We start from the raw sequence: 14,994 nt of genomic DNA on the forward strand, positions 1-14,994 counted from the left end.
GAGCGCAGTAATAACTGGCAGCTACTTTGGAGGAAAAGACACAATGAAAAAAGATTTCTCTCTCTTGTGTCTTCAAAAGTAGAACATCTCATGTTTCTGCCCGGTTTCGAACCGGGGACCTTTCGCGTGTGAGGTGAACGTGATAACCACTACACTACAGAAACCCGATGAAAACACCTCAACTGGTCTTTAGACGCAAACAAAACCAAATTTCCAAACCAACGCGAGGAATGTTGAGTCATTCAAAAGTCGCAAAACGCGTTTCTGATTGGTTCCAAACGACACTCCCACCTTGTCTCGAACTGGGCACCGTCGACAATTGTGGCAAATGTGATGTCCACTTCACTACAGAAACTCAACGGTTATGAAACAGGGACTTTCACGCGTTAGGCAAAAGTGAAAACCCCTACTCTTGAAAAACTGTTTAAAAAACTGAAGCCGTCCTTACAGGCAAACAAAACTAATGTAAAGAGAAATGCAAGGGCTTTCTTCTCTCGTCATCTAAAAGTAAATGTCACTCGGGAATATTTTGTTACTGCCCCATAGCAAAAGCAACCCCTGCGTCATTTTCTGTTCTGTTTAAATCAGTGGTTCTTTTGCATATGAAGCAAACTCTTAGTGGCAGGTATGAGTGGCATCTACCGTGGCGGGAAAGACACGACGAAACAAGATTTTTCTTTCCGATTCCTTAAAAAAAGAGACAGTCTCTTGTTTCTGCCCGGTTTCGAAACGGGGAACTTTCGCGTGTTAGGCGAACGTGATAACCACTACTCTACAGAAACACGTTGACTGCTCACTTCTAGACCTTTGAGTACAGCAGACTAGATGGAGAACACTGAGCGCAGTAATAACTGGCAGCTACTTTGGAGGAAAAGACACAATGAAAAAAGATTTCTCTCTCTTGTGTCTTCAAAAGTAGAACATCTCATGTTTCTGCCCGTTTCGAACCGGGGACCTTTTGCGTGTGAGGCGAACGTGATAACCACTGCACTACAGAAACCCGATGGAAAAACCTCAACTGGTCTTTAGACGCAAACAAAACCAAATTTATAAACCAACGCGAGGAATGTTGAGTCATTCAAAAGTCGCAAAACGCGTTTCTGATTGGTTCCAAACGACACTCCCACCTTGTCTCGAACTGGGCACCGTCGACAATTGTGGCAAATGTGATGTCCACTTCACTACAGAAACTCAACGGTTTTCAAACAGGGACTTTCACGCGTTAGGCAAAAGTGAAAACCCCTACTCTTGAAAAACTGTTTAAAAAACTGAAGCCGTCCTTACAGGCAAACAAAACTAATGTAAAGAGAAATGCAAGGGCTTTCTTCTCTCGTCATCTAAAAGTGAATGTCACTCGGGAATATTTTGTTACTGCCCCATAGCAAAAGCAACCCCTGCGTCATTTTCTGTTCTGTTTAAATCAGTGGTTCTTTTGCATATGAAGCAAACTCTTTGTGGCAGGTATGAGTGGCATCTACCGTGGCGGGAAAGACACGACGAAACAAGATTTTTCTTTCCGATTCCTTAAAAAAAGAGACAGTCTCTTGTTTCTGCCCGGTTTCGAACCAGGGACCTTTCGCGTGTTAGGCGAACGTGATAACCACTACACTACAGAAACACGTTGACTGCTCACTTCTAGACCTTTGAGTACAGCAGACTAGATGGAGAACACTGAGCGCAGTAATAACTGGCAGCTACTTTGGAGGAAAAGACACAATGAAAAAAGATTTCTCTCTCTTGTGTCTTCAAAAGTAGAACATCTCATGTTTCTGCCCGGTTTCGAAACAGGGACCTTTCGCGTGTGAGGCGAACGTGATAACCACTACACTACAGAAACCCGATGAAAACACCTCAACTGGTCTTTAGACGCAAACAAAACCAAATGTATAAACCAACGCGAGGAATGTTGAGTCATTCAAAAGTCGCAAAACGCGTTTCTGATTGGTTCCAAACGACACTCCCACCTTGTCTCGAACTGGGCACCGTCGACAATTGTGGCAAATGTGATGTCCACTTCACTACAGAAACTCAACGGTTTTCAAACAGGGACTTTCACGCGTTAGGCAAAAGTGAAAACCCCTACTCTTGAAAAACTGTTTAAAAAACTGAAGCCGTCCTTACAGGCAAACAAAACTAATGTAAAGAGAAATGCAAGGGCTTTCTTCTCTCACCATCTAAAAGTGAATGTCACTCGGGAATATTTTGTTACTGCCCCATAGCAAAAGCAACCCCTGCGTCATTTTCTGTTCTGTTTAAATCAGTGGTTCTTTTGCATATGAAGCAAACTCTTAGTGGCAGGTATGAGTGGCATCTACCGTGGCGGGAAAGACACGACGAAACAAGATTTTTCTTTCCGATTCCTTAAAAAAAAAGAGACAGTCTCTTGTTTCTGCCCGGTTTCGAACCGGGGACCTTTCGCGTGTTAGGCGAACGTGATAACCACTACACTACAGAAACACATTGACTGCTCACTTCTAGACCTTTGAGTACAGCAGACTAGATGGAGAACACTGAGCGCAGTAATAACTGGCAGCTACTTTGGAGGAAAAGACACAATGAAAAAAGATTTCCCTCTCTTGTGTCTTCAAAAGTAGAACATCTCATGTTTCTGCCCGGTTTCGAACCGGGGACCTTTCGCGTGTGAGGCGAACGTGATAACCACTGCACTACAGAAACCCGATGAAAACACCTCAACTGGTCTTTAGACGCAAACAAAACCAAATTTACAAACCAACGCGAGGAATGTTGAGTCATTCAAAAGTCGCAAAACGCGTTTCTGATTGGTTCCAAACGACACTCCCACCTTGTCTCGAACTGGGCACCGTCGACAATTGTGGCAAATGTGATGTCCACTTCACTACAGAAACTCAACGGTTTTCAAACAGGGACTTTCACGCGTTAGGCAAAAGTGAAAACCCCTACTCTTGAAAAACTGTTTAAAAAACTGAAGCCGTCCTTACAGGCAAACAAAACTAATGTAAAGAGAAATGCAAGGGCTTTCTTCTCTCGTCATCTAAAAGTGAATGTCACTCGGGAATATTTTGTTACTGCCCCATAGCAAAAGCAACCCCTGCGTCATTTTCTGTTCTGTTTAAATCAGTGGTTCTTTTGCATATGAAGCAAACTCTTAGTGGCAGGTATGAGTGGCATCTACCGTGGCGGGAAAGACACGACGAAACAAGATTTTTCTTTCCGATTCCTTAAAAAAAAGAGACAGTCTCTTGTTTCTGCCCGGTTTCGAACCGGGGACCTTTCGCGTGTTAGGCGAACGTGATAACCACTACACTACAGAAACACGTTGACTGCTCACTTCTAGACCTTTGAGTACGGCAGACTAGATGGAGAACACTGAGCGCAGTAATAACTGGCAGCTACTTTGGAGGAAAAGACACAATGAAAAAAGATTTCTCTCTCTTGTGTCTTCAAAAGTAGAACATCTCATGTTTCTGCCCGGTTTCGAACCGGGGACCTTTCGCGTGTGAGGCGAACATGATAACCACTACACTACAGAAACCCGATGAAAACACCTCAACTGGTCTTTAGACGCAAACAAAACCAAATTTACAAACCAACGCGAGGAATGTTGAGTCATTCAAAAGTCGCAAAACGCGTTTCTGATTGGTTCCAAACGACACTCCCACCTTGTCTCGAACTGGGCACCGTCGACAATTGTGGCAAATGTGATGTCCACTTCACTACAGAAACTCAACGGTTTTCAAACAGGGACTTTCACGCGTTAGGCAAAAGTGAAAACCCCTACTCTTGAAAAACTGTTTAAAAAACTGAAGCCGTCCTTACAGGCAAACAAAACTAATGTAAAGAGAAATGCAAGGGCTTTCTTCTCTCGTCATCTAAAAGTGAATGTCACTCGGGAATATTTTGTTACTGCCCCATAGCAAAAGCAACCCCTGCGTCATTTTCTGTTCTGTTTAAATCAGTGGTTCTTTTGCATATGAAGCAAACTCTTAGTGGCAGGTATGAGTGGCATCTACCGTGGCGGGAAAGACACGACGAAACAAGATTTTTCTTTCCGATTCCTTAAAAAATAGAGACAGTCTCTTGTTTCTGCCCGGTTTCGAACCGGGGACCTTTCGCGTGTTAGGCGAACGTGATAACTACTACACTACAGAAACACGTTGACTGCTCACTTCTAGACCTTTGAGTACAGCAGACTAGATGGAGAACACTGAGCGCAGTAATAACTGGCAGCTACTTTGGAGGAAAAGACACAATGAAAAAAAGATTTCTCTCTCTTGTGTCTTCAAAAGTAGAACATCTCATGTTTCTGCCCGGTTTCGAACCGGGGACCTTTCGCGTGTGAGGCGAACGTGGTAACCACTACACTACAGAAACCCGATGAAAACACCTCAACTGGTCTTTAGACGCAAACAAAACCAAATTTATAAACCAACGCGAGGAATGTTGAGTCATTCAAAAGTCGCAAAACGCGTTTCTGATTGGTTCCAAACGACACTCCCACCTTGTCTCGAACTGGGCACCTTCGACAATTGTGGCAAATGTGATGTCCACTTCACTACAGAAACTCAACGGTTTTCAAACAGGGACTTTCACGCGTTAGGCAAAAGTGAAAACCCCTACTCTTGAAAAACTGTTTAAAAAACTGAAGCCGTCCTTACAGGCAAACAAAACTAATGTAAAGAGAAATGCAAGGGCTTTCTTCTCTCGTCATCTAAAAGTGAATGTCACTCGGGAATATTTTGTTACTGCCCCATAGCAAAAGCAACCCCTGCGTCATTTTCTGTTCTGTTTAAATCAGTGGTTCTTTTGCATATGAAGCAAACTCTTAGTGGCAGGTATGAGTGGCATCTACCGTGGCGGGAAAGACACGACAAAACAAGATTTTTCTTTCCGATTCCTTAAAAAAAAGAGACAGTCTCTTGTTTCTGCCCGGTTTCGAACCGAGGACCTTTCGCGTGTTAGGCGAACGTGTTAACCACTACACTACAGAAACACGTTGACGGCTCACTTCTAGACCTTTGAGTACAGCAGACTAGATGGAGAACACTGAGCGCAGTAATAACTGGCAGCTACTTTGGAGGAAAAGACACAATGAAAAAAGATTTCTCTCTCTTGTGTCTTCAAAAGTAGAACATCTCATGTTTCTGCCCGGTTTCGAACCGGGGACCTTTCGCGTGTGAGGCGAACGTGATAACCACTACACTACAGAAACCCGATGAAAACACCTCAACTGGTCTTTAGAAGCAAACAAAACCAAATTTATTAACCAACGCGAGGAATGTTGAGTCATTCAAAAGTCGCAAAACGCGTTTCTGATTGGTTCCAAACGACACTCCCACCTTGTCTCGAACTGGGCACCGTCGACAATTGTGGCAAATGTGATGTCCACTTCACTACAGAAACTCAACGGTTTTCAAACAGGGACTTTCACGCGTTAGGCAAAAGTGAAAACCCCTACTCTTGAAAAACTGTTTAAAAAACTGAAGCCGTCCTTACAGGCAAACAAAACTAATGTAAAGAGAAATGCAAGGGCTTTCTTCTCTCGTCATCTAAAAGTGAATGTCTCTCGGGAATATTTTGTTACCGCCCCATAGCAAAAGCAACCCCTGCGTCATTTTCTGTTCTGTTTAAATCAGTGGTTCTTTTGCATATGAAGCAAACTCTTAGTGGCAGGTATGAGTGGCATCTACCGTGGCGGGAAAGACACGACGAAACAAGATTTTTCTTTCCGATTCCGTAAAAAAAAAAGAGACAGTCTCTTGTTTCTGCCCGGTTTCGAACCGGGGACCTTTCGCGTGTTAGGCGAACGTGATAACCACTACACTACAGAAACACGTTGACTGCTCACTTCTAGACCTTTGAGTACAGCAGACTAGATGGAGAACACTGAGCGCAGTAATAACTGGCAGCTACTTTGGAGGAAAAGACACAATGAAAAAAGATTTCTCTCTCTTGTGTCTTCAAAAGTAGAACATCTCATGTTTCTGCCCGGTTTCGAACCGGGGACCTTTCGCGTGTGAGGCGAACGTGATAACCACTACACTACAGAAACACGTTGACTGCTCACTTCTAGACCTTTGAGTACAGCAGACTAGATGGAGAACACTGAGCGCAGTAATAACTGGCAGCTACTTTGGAGGAAAAGACACAATGAAAAAAGATTTCTCTCTCTTGTGTCTTCAAAAGTAGAACATCTCATGTTTCTGCCCGGTTCCGAACCGGGGACCTTTCGCGTGTGAGGCGAACGTGATAACCACTACACTACAGAAACCCGATGAAAACACCTCAACTGGTCTTTAGACGCAAACAAAACCAAATTTATAAACCAACGCGAGGAATGTTGAGTCATTCAAAAGTCGCAAAACGCGTTTCTGATTGGTTCCAAACGACACTCCCACCTTGTCTCGAACTGGGCACCGTCGACAATTGTGGCAAATGTGATGTCCACTTCACTACAGAAACTCAACGGTTTTCAAACAGGGACTTTCACGCGTTAGGCAAAAGTGAAAACCCCTACTCTTGAAAAACTGTTTAAAAAACTGAAGCCGTCCTTACAGGCAAACAAAACTAATGTAAAGAGAAATGCAAGGGCTTTCTTCTCTCGTCATCTAAAAGTGAATGTCACTCGGGAATATTTTGTTACTGCCCCATAGCAAAAGCAACCCCTGCGTCATTTTCTGTTCTGTTTAAATCAGTGGTTCTTTTGCATATGAAGCAAACTCTTAGTGGTAGGTATGAGTGGCATCTACCGTGGCGGGAAAGACACGACGAAACAAGATTTTTCTTTCCGATTCCTTAAAAAAAAGAGACAGTCTCTTGTTTCTGCCCGGTTTCGAACCGGGGACCTTTCGCGTGTTAGGCGAACGTGATAACCACTACACTACAGAAACACGTTGACTGCTCACTTCTAGACCTTTGAGTACAGCAGACTAGATGGAGAACACTGAGCGCAGTAATAACTGGCAGCTACTTTGGAGGAAAAGACACAATGAAAAAAGATTTCTCTCTCTTGTGTCTTCAAAAGTAGAACATCTCATGTTTCTGCCCGGTTTCGAACCGGGGACCTTTCGCGTGTGAGGCGAACGTGATAACCACTACACTACAGAAACCCGTTGAAAACACCTCAACTGGTCTTTAGACGCAAACAAAACCAAATTTATAAACCAACGCGAGGAATGTTGAGTCATTCAAAAGTCGCAAAACGCGTTTCTGATTGGTTCCAAACGACACTCCCACCTTGTCTCGAACTGGGCACCGTCGACAATTGTGGCAAATGTGATGTCCACTTCACTACAGAAACTCAACGGTTTTCAAACAGGGACTTTCACGCGTTAGGCAAAAGTGAAAACCCCTACTCTTGAAAAACTGTTTAAAAAACTGAAGCCGTCCTTACAGGCAAACAAAACTAATGTAAAGAGAAATGCAAGGGCTTTCTTCTCTCGTCATCTAAAAGTGAATGTCACTCGGGAATATTTTGTTACTGCCCCATAGCAAAAGCAACCCCTGCGTCATTTTCTGTTCTGTTTAAATCAGTGGTTCTTTTGCATATGAAGCAAACTCTTAGTGGCAGGTATGAGTGGCATCTACCGTGGCGGGAAAGACACGACGAAACAAGATTTTTCTTTCCGATTCCTTAAAAAAAAGAGACAGTCTCTTGTTTCTGCCCGGTTTCGAACCGAGGACCTTTCGCGTGTTAGGCGAACGTGATAACCACTACACTACAGAAACACGTTGACGGCTCACTTCTAGACCTTTGAGTACAGCAGACTAGATGGAGAACACTGAGCGCAGTAATAACTGGCAGCTACTTTGGAGGAAAAGACACAATGAAAAAAGATTTCTCTCTCTTGTGTCTTCAAAAGTAGAACATCTCATGTTTCTGCCCGGTTTCGAACCGGGGACCTTTCGCGTGTGAGGCGAACGTGATAACCACTACACTACAGAAACCCGATGAAAACACCTCAACTGGTCTTTAGACGCAAACAAAACCAAATTTATTAACCAACGCGAGGAATGTTGAGTCATTCAAAAGTCGCAAAACGCGTTTCTGATTGGTTCCAAACGACACTCCCACCTTGTCTCGAACTGGGCACCGTCGACAATTGTGGCAAATGTGATGTCCACTTCACTACAGAAACTCAACGGTTTTCAAACAGGGACTTTCACGCGTTAGGCAAAAGTGAAAACCCCTACTCTTGAAAAACTGTTTAAAAAACTGAAGCCGTCCTTACAGGCAAACAAAACTAATGTAAAGAGAAATGCAAGGGCTTTCTTCTCTCGTCATCTAAAAGTGAATGTCACTCGGGAATATTTTGTTACTGCCCCATAGCAAAAGCAACCCCTGCGTCATTTTCTGTTCTGTTTAAATCAGTGGTTCTTTTGCATATGAAGCAAACTCTTAGTGGCAGGTATGAGTGGCATCTACCGTGGCGGGAAAGACACGACGAAACAAGATTTTTCTTTCCGATTCCTTAAAAAAAAAAGAGACAGTCTCTTGTTTCTGCCCGGTTTCGAACCGGGGACTTTTCTCGTGTTAGGCGAACGTGATAACCACTACACTACAGAAACACGTTGACTGCTCACTTCTAGACCTTTGAGTACAGCAGACTAGATGGAGAACACTGAGCGCAGTAATAACTGGCAGCTACTTTGGAGGAAAAGACACAATGAAAAAAGATTTCTCTCTCTTGTGTCTTCAAAAGTAGAACATCTCATGATTCTGCCCGGTTTCGAACGGGGGACCTTTTGCGTGTGAGGCGAACGTGATAACCACTACACTACAGAAACCCGATGAAAACACCTCAACTGGTCTTTAGACGCAAACAAAACTAAATTTATAAACCAACGCGAGGAATGTTGAGTCATTCAAAAGTCGCAAAACGCGTTTCTGATTGGTTCCAAACGACACTCCCACCTTGTCTCGAACTGGGCACCGTTGACAATTGTGGCAAATGTGATGTCCACTTCACTACAGAAACTCAACGGTTTTCAAACAGGGACTTTCACGCGTTAGGCAAAAGTGAAAACCCCTACTCTTGAAAAACTGTTTAAAAAACTGAAGCCGTCCTTACAGGCAAACAAAACTAATGTAAAGAGAAATGCAAGGGCTTTCTTCTCTCGTCATCTAAAAGTGAATGTCACTCGGGAATATTTTGTTACTGCCCCATAGCAAAAGCAACCCCTGCGTCATTTTCTGTTCTGTTTAAATCAGTGGTTCTTTTGCATATGAAGCAAACTCTTAGTGGCAGGTATGAGTGGCATCTACCGTGGCGGGAAAGACACGACGAAACAAGATTTTTCTTTCCGATTCCTTAAAAAAAAGAGACAGTCTCTTGTTTCTGCCTGGTTTCGAACCGGGGACCTTTCGCGTGTTAGGCGAACGTGATAACCACTACACTACAGAAACATGTTGACTGCTCACTTCTAGACCTTTGAGTACAGCAGACTAGATGGAGAACACTGAGCACAGTAATAACTGGCAGCTACTTTGGAGGAAAAGACACAATGAAAAAAGATTTCTCTCTCTTGTGTCTTCAAAAGTAGAACATCTCATGTTTCTGCCCGGTTTCGAACCGGGGACCTTTCACGTGTGAGGCGAACGTGATAACCACTACACTACAGAAACCCGATGAAAACACCTCAACTGGTCTTTAGACGCAAACAAAACCAAATTTATAAACCAACGCGAGGAATGTTGAGTCATTCAAAAGTCGCAAAACGCGTTTCTGATTGGTTCCAAACGACACTCCCACCTTGTCTCGAACTGGGCACCGTCGACAATTGTGGCAAATGTGATGTCCACTTCACTACAGAAACTCAACGGTTTTCAAACAGGGACTTTCACGCGTTAGGCAAAAGTGAAAACCCCTACTCTTGAAAAACTGTTTAAAAAACTGAAGCCGTCCTTACAGGCAAACAAAACTAATGTAAAGAGAAATGCAAGGGCTTTCTTCTCTCGTCATCTAAAAGTGAATGTCACTCGGGAATATTTTGTTACTGCCCCATAGCAAAAGCAACCCCTGCGTCATTTTCTGTTCTGTTTAAATCAGTGGTTCTTTTGCATATGAAGCAAACTCTTAGTGGCAGGTATGAGTGGCATCTACCGTGGCGGGAAAGACACGACGAAACAAGATTTTTCTTTCCGATTCCTTAAAAAAAAGAGACAGTCTCTTGTTTCTGCCCGGTTTCGAACCGGGGACCTTTCGCGTGTTAGGCGAACGTGATAACCACTACACTACAGAAACACGTTGACTGCTCACTTCTAGACCTTTGAGTACAGCAGACTAGATGGAGAACACTGAGCGCAGTAATAACTGGCAGCTACTTTGGAGGAAAAGACACAATGAAAAAAGATTTCTCTCTCTTGTGTCTTCAAAAGTAGAACATCTCATGATTCTGCCCGGTTTCGAACGGGGGACCTTTTGCGTGTGAGGCGAACGTGATAACCACTACACTACAGAAACCCGATGAAAACACCTCAACTGGTCTTTAGACGCAAACAAAACTAAATTTATAAACCAACGCGAGGAATGTTGAGTCATTCAAAAGTCGCAAAACGCGTTTCTGATTGGTTCCAAACGACACTCCCACCTTGTCTCGAACTGGGCACCGTTGACAATTGTGGCAAATGTGATGTCCACTTCACTACAGAAACTCAACGGTTTTCAAACAGGGACTTTCACGCGTTAGGCAAAAGTGAAAACCCCTACTCTTGAAAAACTGTTTAAAAAACTGAAGCCGTCCTTACAGGCAAACAAAACTAATGTAAAGAGAAATGCAAGGGCTTTCTTCTCTCGTCATCTAAAAGTGAATGTCACTCGGGAATATTTTGTTACTGCCCCATAGCAAAAGCAACCCCTGCGTCATTTTCTGTTCTGTTTAAATCAGTGGTTCTTTTGCATATGAAGCAAACTCTTAGTGGCAGGTATGAGTGGCATCTACCGTGGCGGGAAAGACACGACGAAACAAGATTTTTCTTTCCGATTCCTTAAAAAAAAGAGACAGTCTCTTGTTTCTGCCTGGTTTCGAACCGGGGACCTTTCGCGTGTTAGGCGAACGTGATAACCACTACACTACAGAAACATGTTGACTGCTCACTTCAAGACCTTTGAGTACAGCAGACTAGATGGAGAACACTGAGCACAGTAATAACTGGCAGCTACTTTGGAGGAAAAGACACAATGAAAAAAGATTTCTCTCTCTTGTGTCTTCAAAAGTAGAACATCTCATGTTTCTGCCCGGTTTCGAACCGGGGACCTTTCACGTGTGAGGCGAACGTGATAACCACTACACTACAGAAACCCGATGAAAACACCTCAACTGGTCTTTAGACGCAAACAAAACCAAATTTATAAACCAACGCGAGGAATGTTGAGTCATTCAAAAGTCGCAAAACGCGTTTCTGATTGGTTCCAAACGACACTCCCACCTTGTCTCGAACTGGGCACCGTCGACAATTGTGGCAAATGTGATGTCCACTTCACTACAGAAACTCAACGGTTTTCAAACAGGGACTTTCACGCGTTAGGCAAAAGTGAAAACCCCTACTCTTGAAAAACTGTTTAAAAAACTGAAGCCGTCCTTACAGGCAAACAAAACTAATGTAAAGAGAAATGCAAGGGCTTTCTTCTCTCGTCATCTAAAAGTGAATGTCACTCGGGAATATTTTGTTACTGCCCCATAGCAAAAGCAACCCCTGCGTCATTTTCTGTTCTGTTTAAATCAGTGGTTCTTTTGCATATGAAGCAAACTCTTAGTGGCAGGTATGAGTGGCATCTACCGTGGCGGGAAAGACACGACGAAACAAGATTTTTCTTTCCGATTCCTTAAAAAAAAGAGACAGTCTCTTGTTTCTGCCCGGTTTCGAACCGGGGACCTTTCGCGTGTTAGGCGAACGTGATAACCACTACACTACAGAAACACGTTGACTGCTCACTTCTAGACCTTTGAGTACAGCAGACTAGATGGAGAACACTGAGCGCAGTAATAACTGGCAGCTACTTTGGAGGAAAAGACACAATGAAAAAAGAATTCTCTCTCTTGTGTCTTCAAAAGTAGAACATCTCATGTTTCTGCCCGGTTTCGAACGGGGGACCTTTTGCGTGTGAGGCGAACGTGATAACCACTACACTACAGAAACCCGATGAAAACACCTCAACTGGTCTTTAGACGCAAACAAAACCAAATTTATAAACCAACGCGAGGAATGTTGAGTCATTCAAAAGTCGCAAAACGCGTTTCTGATTGGTTCCAAACGACACTCCCACCTTGTCTCGAACTGGGCACCGTCGACAATTGTGGCAAATGTGATGTCCACTTCACTACAGAAACTCAACGGTTTTCAAACAGGGACTTTCACGCGTTAGGCAAAAGTGAAAACCCCTACTCTTGAAAAACTGTTTAAAAAACTGAAGCCGTCCTTACAGGCAAACAAAACTAATGTAAAGAGAAATGCAAGGGCTTTCTTCTCTCGTCATCTAAAAGTGAATGTCACTCGGGAATATTTTGTTACTGCCCCATAGCAAAAGCAACCCCTGCGTCATTTTCTGTTCTGTTTAAATCAGTGGTTCTTTTGCATATGAAGCAAACTCTTAGTGGCAGGTATGAGTGGCATCTACCGTGGCGGGAAAGACACGACGAAACAAGATTTTTCTTTCCGATTCCTTAAAAAATTAAGACAGTCTCTTGTTTCTGCCCGGTTTCGAACCAGGGACCTTTCGCGTGTTAGGCGAACGTGATAACCACTACACTACAGAAACACATTGACTGCTCACTTCTAGACCTTTGAGTACAGCAGACTAGATGGAGAACACTGAGCGCAGTAATAACTGGCAGCTACTTTGGAGGAAAAGACACAATGAAAAAAGATTTCTCTCTCTTGTGTCTTCAAAAGTAGAACATCTCATGTTTCTGCCCGGTTTCGAACCGGGGACCTTTCGCGTGTGAGGCGAACGTGATAACCACTACACTACAGAAACCCGATGAAAACACCTCAACTGGTCTTTAGACGCAAACAAAACCAAATTTATAAACCAACGCGAGGAATGTTGAGTCATTAAAAAGTCGCAAAACGCGTTTCTGATTGGTTCCAAACGACACTCCCACCTTGTCTCGAACTGGGCACCGTCGACAATTGTGGCAAATGTGATGTCCACTTCACTACAGAAACTCAACGGTTTTCAAACAGGGACTTTCACGCGTTAGGCAAAAGTAAAAACCCCTACTTTTGAAAAACTGTTTAAAAAACTGAAGCCGTCCTTACAGGCAAACAAAACTAATGTAAAGAGAAATGCAAGGGCTTTCTTCTCTCGTCATCTAAAAGTGAATGTCACTCGGGAATATTTTGTTACTGCCCCATAGCAAAAGCAACCCCTGCGTCATTTTCTGTTCTGTTTAAATCAGTGGTTCTTTTGCATATGAAGCAAACTCTTAGTGGCAGGTATGAGTGGCATCTACCGTGGCGGGAAAGACACGACGAAACAAGATTATTCTTTCCGATTCCTTAAAAAAAGAGACAGTCTCTTGTTTCTGCCCGGTTTCGAACCGGGGATCTTTCGCGTGTTAGGCGAACGTGAAAACCACTACACTACAGAAACACGTTGACTGCTCACTTCTAGACCTTTGAGTACAGCAGACTAGATGGACAACACTGAGCGCAGTAATAACTGGCAGCTACTTTGGAGGAAAAGACACAATGAAAAAAGATTTCTCTCTCTTGTGTCTTCAAAAGTAGAACATCTCATGTTTCTGCCCGGTTTCGAACCGGGGACCTTTCGCGTGTGAGGCGAACGTGATAACCACTACACTACAGAAACCCGATGAAAACACCTCAACTGGTCTTTAGACGCAAACAAAACCAAATTTATAAACCAACGCGAGGAATGTTGAGTCATTCAAAAGTCGCAAAACGCGTTTCTGATTGGTTCCAAACGACACTCCCACCTTATCTCGAACTGGGCACCGTCGACAATTGTGGCAAATGTGATGTCCACTTCACTACAGAAACTCAACGGTTTTCAAACAGGGACTTTCACGCGTTAGGCAAAAGTGAAAACCCCTACTCTTGAAAAACTGTTTAAAAAACTGAAGCCGTCCTTACAGGCAAACAAAACTAATGTAAAGAGAAATGCAAGGGCTTTCTTCTCTCGTCATCTAAAAGTGAATGTCACTCGGGAATATTTTGTTACTGCCCCATAGCAAAAGCAACCCCTGCGTCATTTTCTGTTCTGTTTAAATCAGTGGTTCTTTTGCATATGAAGCAAACTCTTAGTGGCAGGTATGAGTGGCATCTACCGTGGCGGGAAAGACACGACGAAACAAGATTTTTCTTTCCGATTCCTTAAAAAAAGAGACAGTCTCTTGTTTCTGCCCGGTTTCGAACCAGGGACCTTTTGCGTGTTAGGCGAACGTGATAACCACTACACTACAGAAACACGTTGACTGCTCACTTCTAGACCTTTGAGTACAGCAGACTAGATGGAGAACACTGAGCGCAGTAATAACTGGCAGCTACTTTGGAGGAAAAGACACAATGAAAAAAGATTTCTCTCTCTTGTGTCTTCAAAAGTAGAACATCTCATGTTTCTGCCCGGTTTCGAACCGGGGACCTTTCGCGTGTGAGGCGAACGTGAGGCGAACGTGATAACCACTACACTACAGAAACCCGATGAAAACACCTCAACTGGTCTTTAGACGCAAACAAAACCAAATTTATAAACCAACGCGAGGAATGTTGAGTCATTCAAAAGTCGCAAAACGCGTTTCTGATTGGTTCCAAACGACACTCCCACCTTATCTCGAACTGGGCACCGTCGACAATTGTGCCAAATGTGATGTCCACTTCACTACAGAAACTCAACGGTTTTCAAACAGGGACTTTCACGCGTTAGGCAAAAGTGAAAACCCCTACTCTTGAAAAACTGTTTAAAAAACTGAAGCCGTCCTTACAGGCAAACAAAACTAATGTAAAGAGAAATGCAAGGGCTTTCTTCTCTCGTCATCTAAAAGTGAATGTCA

The 14,994-nt window shown here is 43.5% G+C and overlaps 16 non-coding genes across 16 annotated transcripts; all 16 read right to left on the reverse strand.

Annotated features, from left to right (window-relative positions):
• Positions 1–1,545: 1,545 nt before the first annotated feature.
• On the reverse strand, positions 1,546–1,618 carry TRNAV-AAC (transfer RNA valine (anticodon AAC)). Its single transcript has one exon. It is a non-coding gene; the product is annotated as a tRNA-Val (tRNA).
• A 766-nt stretch (positions 1,619–2,384) lies between these two features.
• TRNAV-AAC (transfer RNA valine (anticodon AAC)) lies at positions 2,385–2,457 on the reverse strand. The gene has a single exon. It is a non-coding gene; the product is annotated as a tRNA-Val (tRNA).
• A 765-nt stretch (positions 2,458–3,222) lies between these two features.
• Positions 3,223–3,295, reverse strand: TRNAV-AAC (transfer RNA valine (anticodon AAC)). Its single transcript has one exon. It is a non-coding gene; the product is annotated as a tRNA-Val (tRNA).
• Positions 3,296–4,899: 1,604 nt separating this feature from the next.
• TRNAV-AAC (transfer RNA valine (anticodon AAC)) lies at positions 4,900–4,972 on the reverse strand. Its single transcript has one exon. It is a non-coding gene; the product is annotated as a tRNA-Val (tRNA).
• A 146-nt stretch (positions 4,973–5,118) lies between these two features.
• Positions 5,119–5,191, reverse strand: TRNAV-CAC (transfer RNA valine (anticodon CAC)). The gene has a single exon. It is a non-coding gene; the product is annotated as a tRNA-Val (tRNA).
• Positions 5,192–5,739: 548 nt separating this feature from the next.
• On the reverse strand, positions 5,740–5,812 carry TRNAV-AAC (transfer RNA valine (anticodon AAC)). Its single transcript has one exon. It is a non-coding gene; the product is annotated as a tRNA-Val (tRNA).
• A 146-nt stretch (positions 5,813–5,958) lies between these two features.
• TRNAV-CAC (transfer RNA valine (anticodon CAC)) lies at positions 5,959–6,031 on the reverse strand. Its single transcript has one exon. It is a non-coding gene; the product is annotated as a tRNA-Val (tRNA).
• A 765-nt stretch (positions 6,032–6,796) lies between these two features.
• Positions 6,797–6,869, reverse strand: TRNAV-AAC (transfer RNA valine (anticodon AAC)). The gene has a single exon. It is a non-coding gene; the product is annotated as a tRNA-Val (tRNA).
• Positions 6,870–7,015: 146 nt separating this feature from the next.
• Positions 7,016–7,088, reverse strand: TRNAV-CAC (transfer RNA valine (anticodon CAC)). Its single transcript has one exon. It is a non-coding gene; the product is annotated as a tRNA-Val (tRNA).
• A 546-nt stretch (positions 7,089–7,634) lies between these two features.
• TRNAV-AAC (transfer RNA valine (anticodon AAC)) lies at positions 7,635–7,707 on the reverse strand. The gene has a single exon. It is a non-coding gene; the product is annotated as a tRNA-Val (tRNA).
• A 146-nt stretch (positions 7,708–7,853) lies between these two features.
• Positions 7,854–7,926, reverse strand: TRNAV-CAC (transfer RNA valine (anticodon CAC)). The gene has a single exon. It is a non-coding gene; the product is annotated as a tRNA-Val (tRNA).
• Positions 7,927–10,150: 2,224 nt separating this feature from the next.
• Positions 10,151–10,223, reverse strand: TRNAV-AAC (transfer RNA valine (anticodon AAC)). Its single transcript has one exon. It is a non-coding gene; the product is annotated as a tRNA-Val (tRNA).
• A 1,603-nt stretch (positions 10,224–11,826) lies between these two features.
• TRNAV-AAC (transfer RNA valine (anticodon AAC)) lies at positions 11,827–11,899 on the reverse strand. Its single transcript has one exon. It is a non-coding gene; the product is annotated as a tRNA-Val (tRNA).
• A 765-nt stretch (positions 11,900–12,664) lies between these two features.
• Positions 12,665–12,737, reverse strand: TRNAV-AAC (transfer RNA valine (anticodon AAC)). The gene has a single exon. It is a non-coding gene; the product is annotated as a tRNA-Val (tRNA).
• Positions 12,738–12,883: 146 nt separating this feature from the next.
• Positions 12,884–12,956, reverse strand: TRNAV-CAC (transfer RNA valine (anticodon CAC)). The gene has a single exon. It is a non-coding gene; the product is annotated as a tRNA-Val (tRNA).
• Positions 12,957–13,720: 764 nt separating this feature from the next.
• On the reverse strand, positions 13,721–13,793 carry TRNAV-CAC (transfer RNA valine (anticodon CAC)). Its single transcript has one exon. It is a non-coding gene; the product is annotated as a tRNA-Val (tRNA).
• Positions 13,794–14,994: the final 1,201 nt, after the last annotated feature.

Source organism: Engystomops pustulosus, chromosome 6 (assembly GCF_040894005.1).
Source record: "Engystomops pustulosus chromosome 6, aEngPut4.maternal, whole genome shotgun sequence".
In the NCBI taxonomy this organism is placed as follows: domain Eukaryota; kingdom Metazoa; phylum Chordata; class Amphibia; order Anura; family Leptodactylidae; genus Engystomops; species Engystomops pustulosus.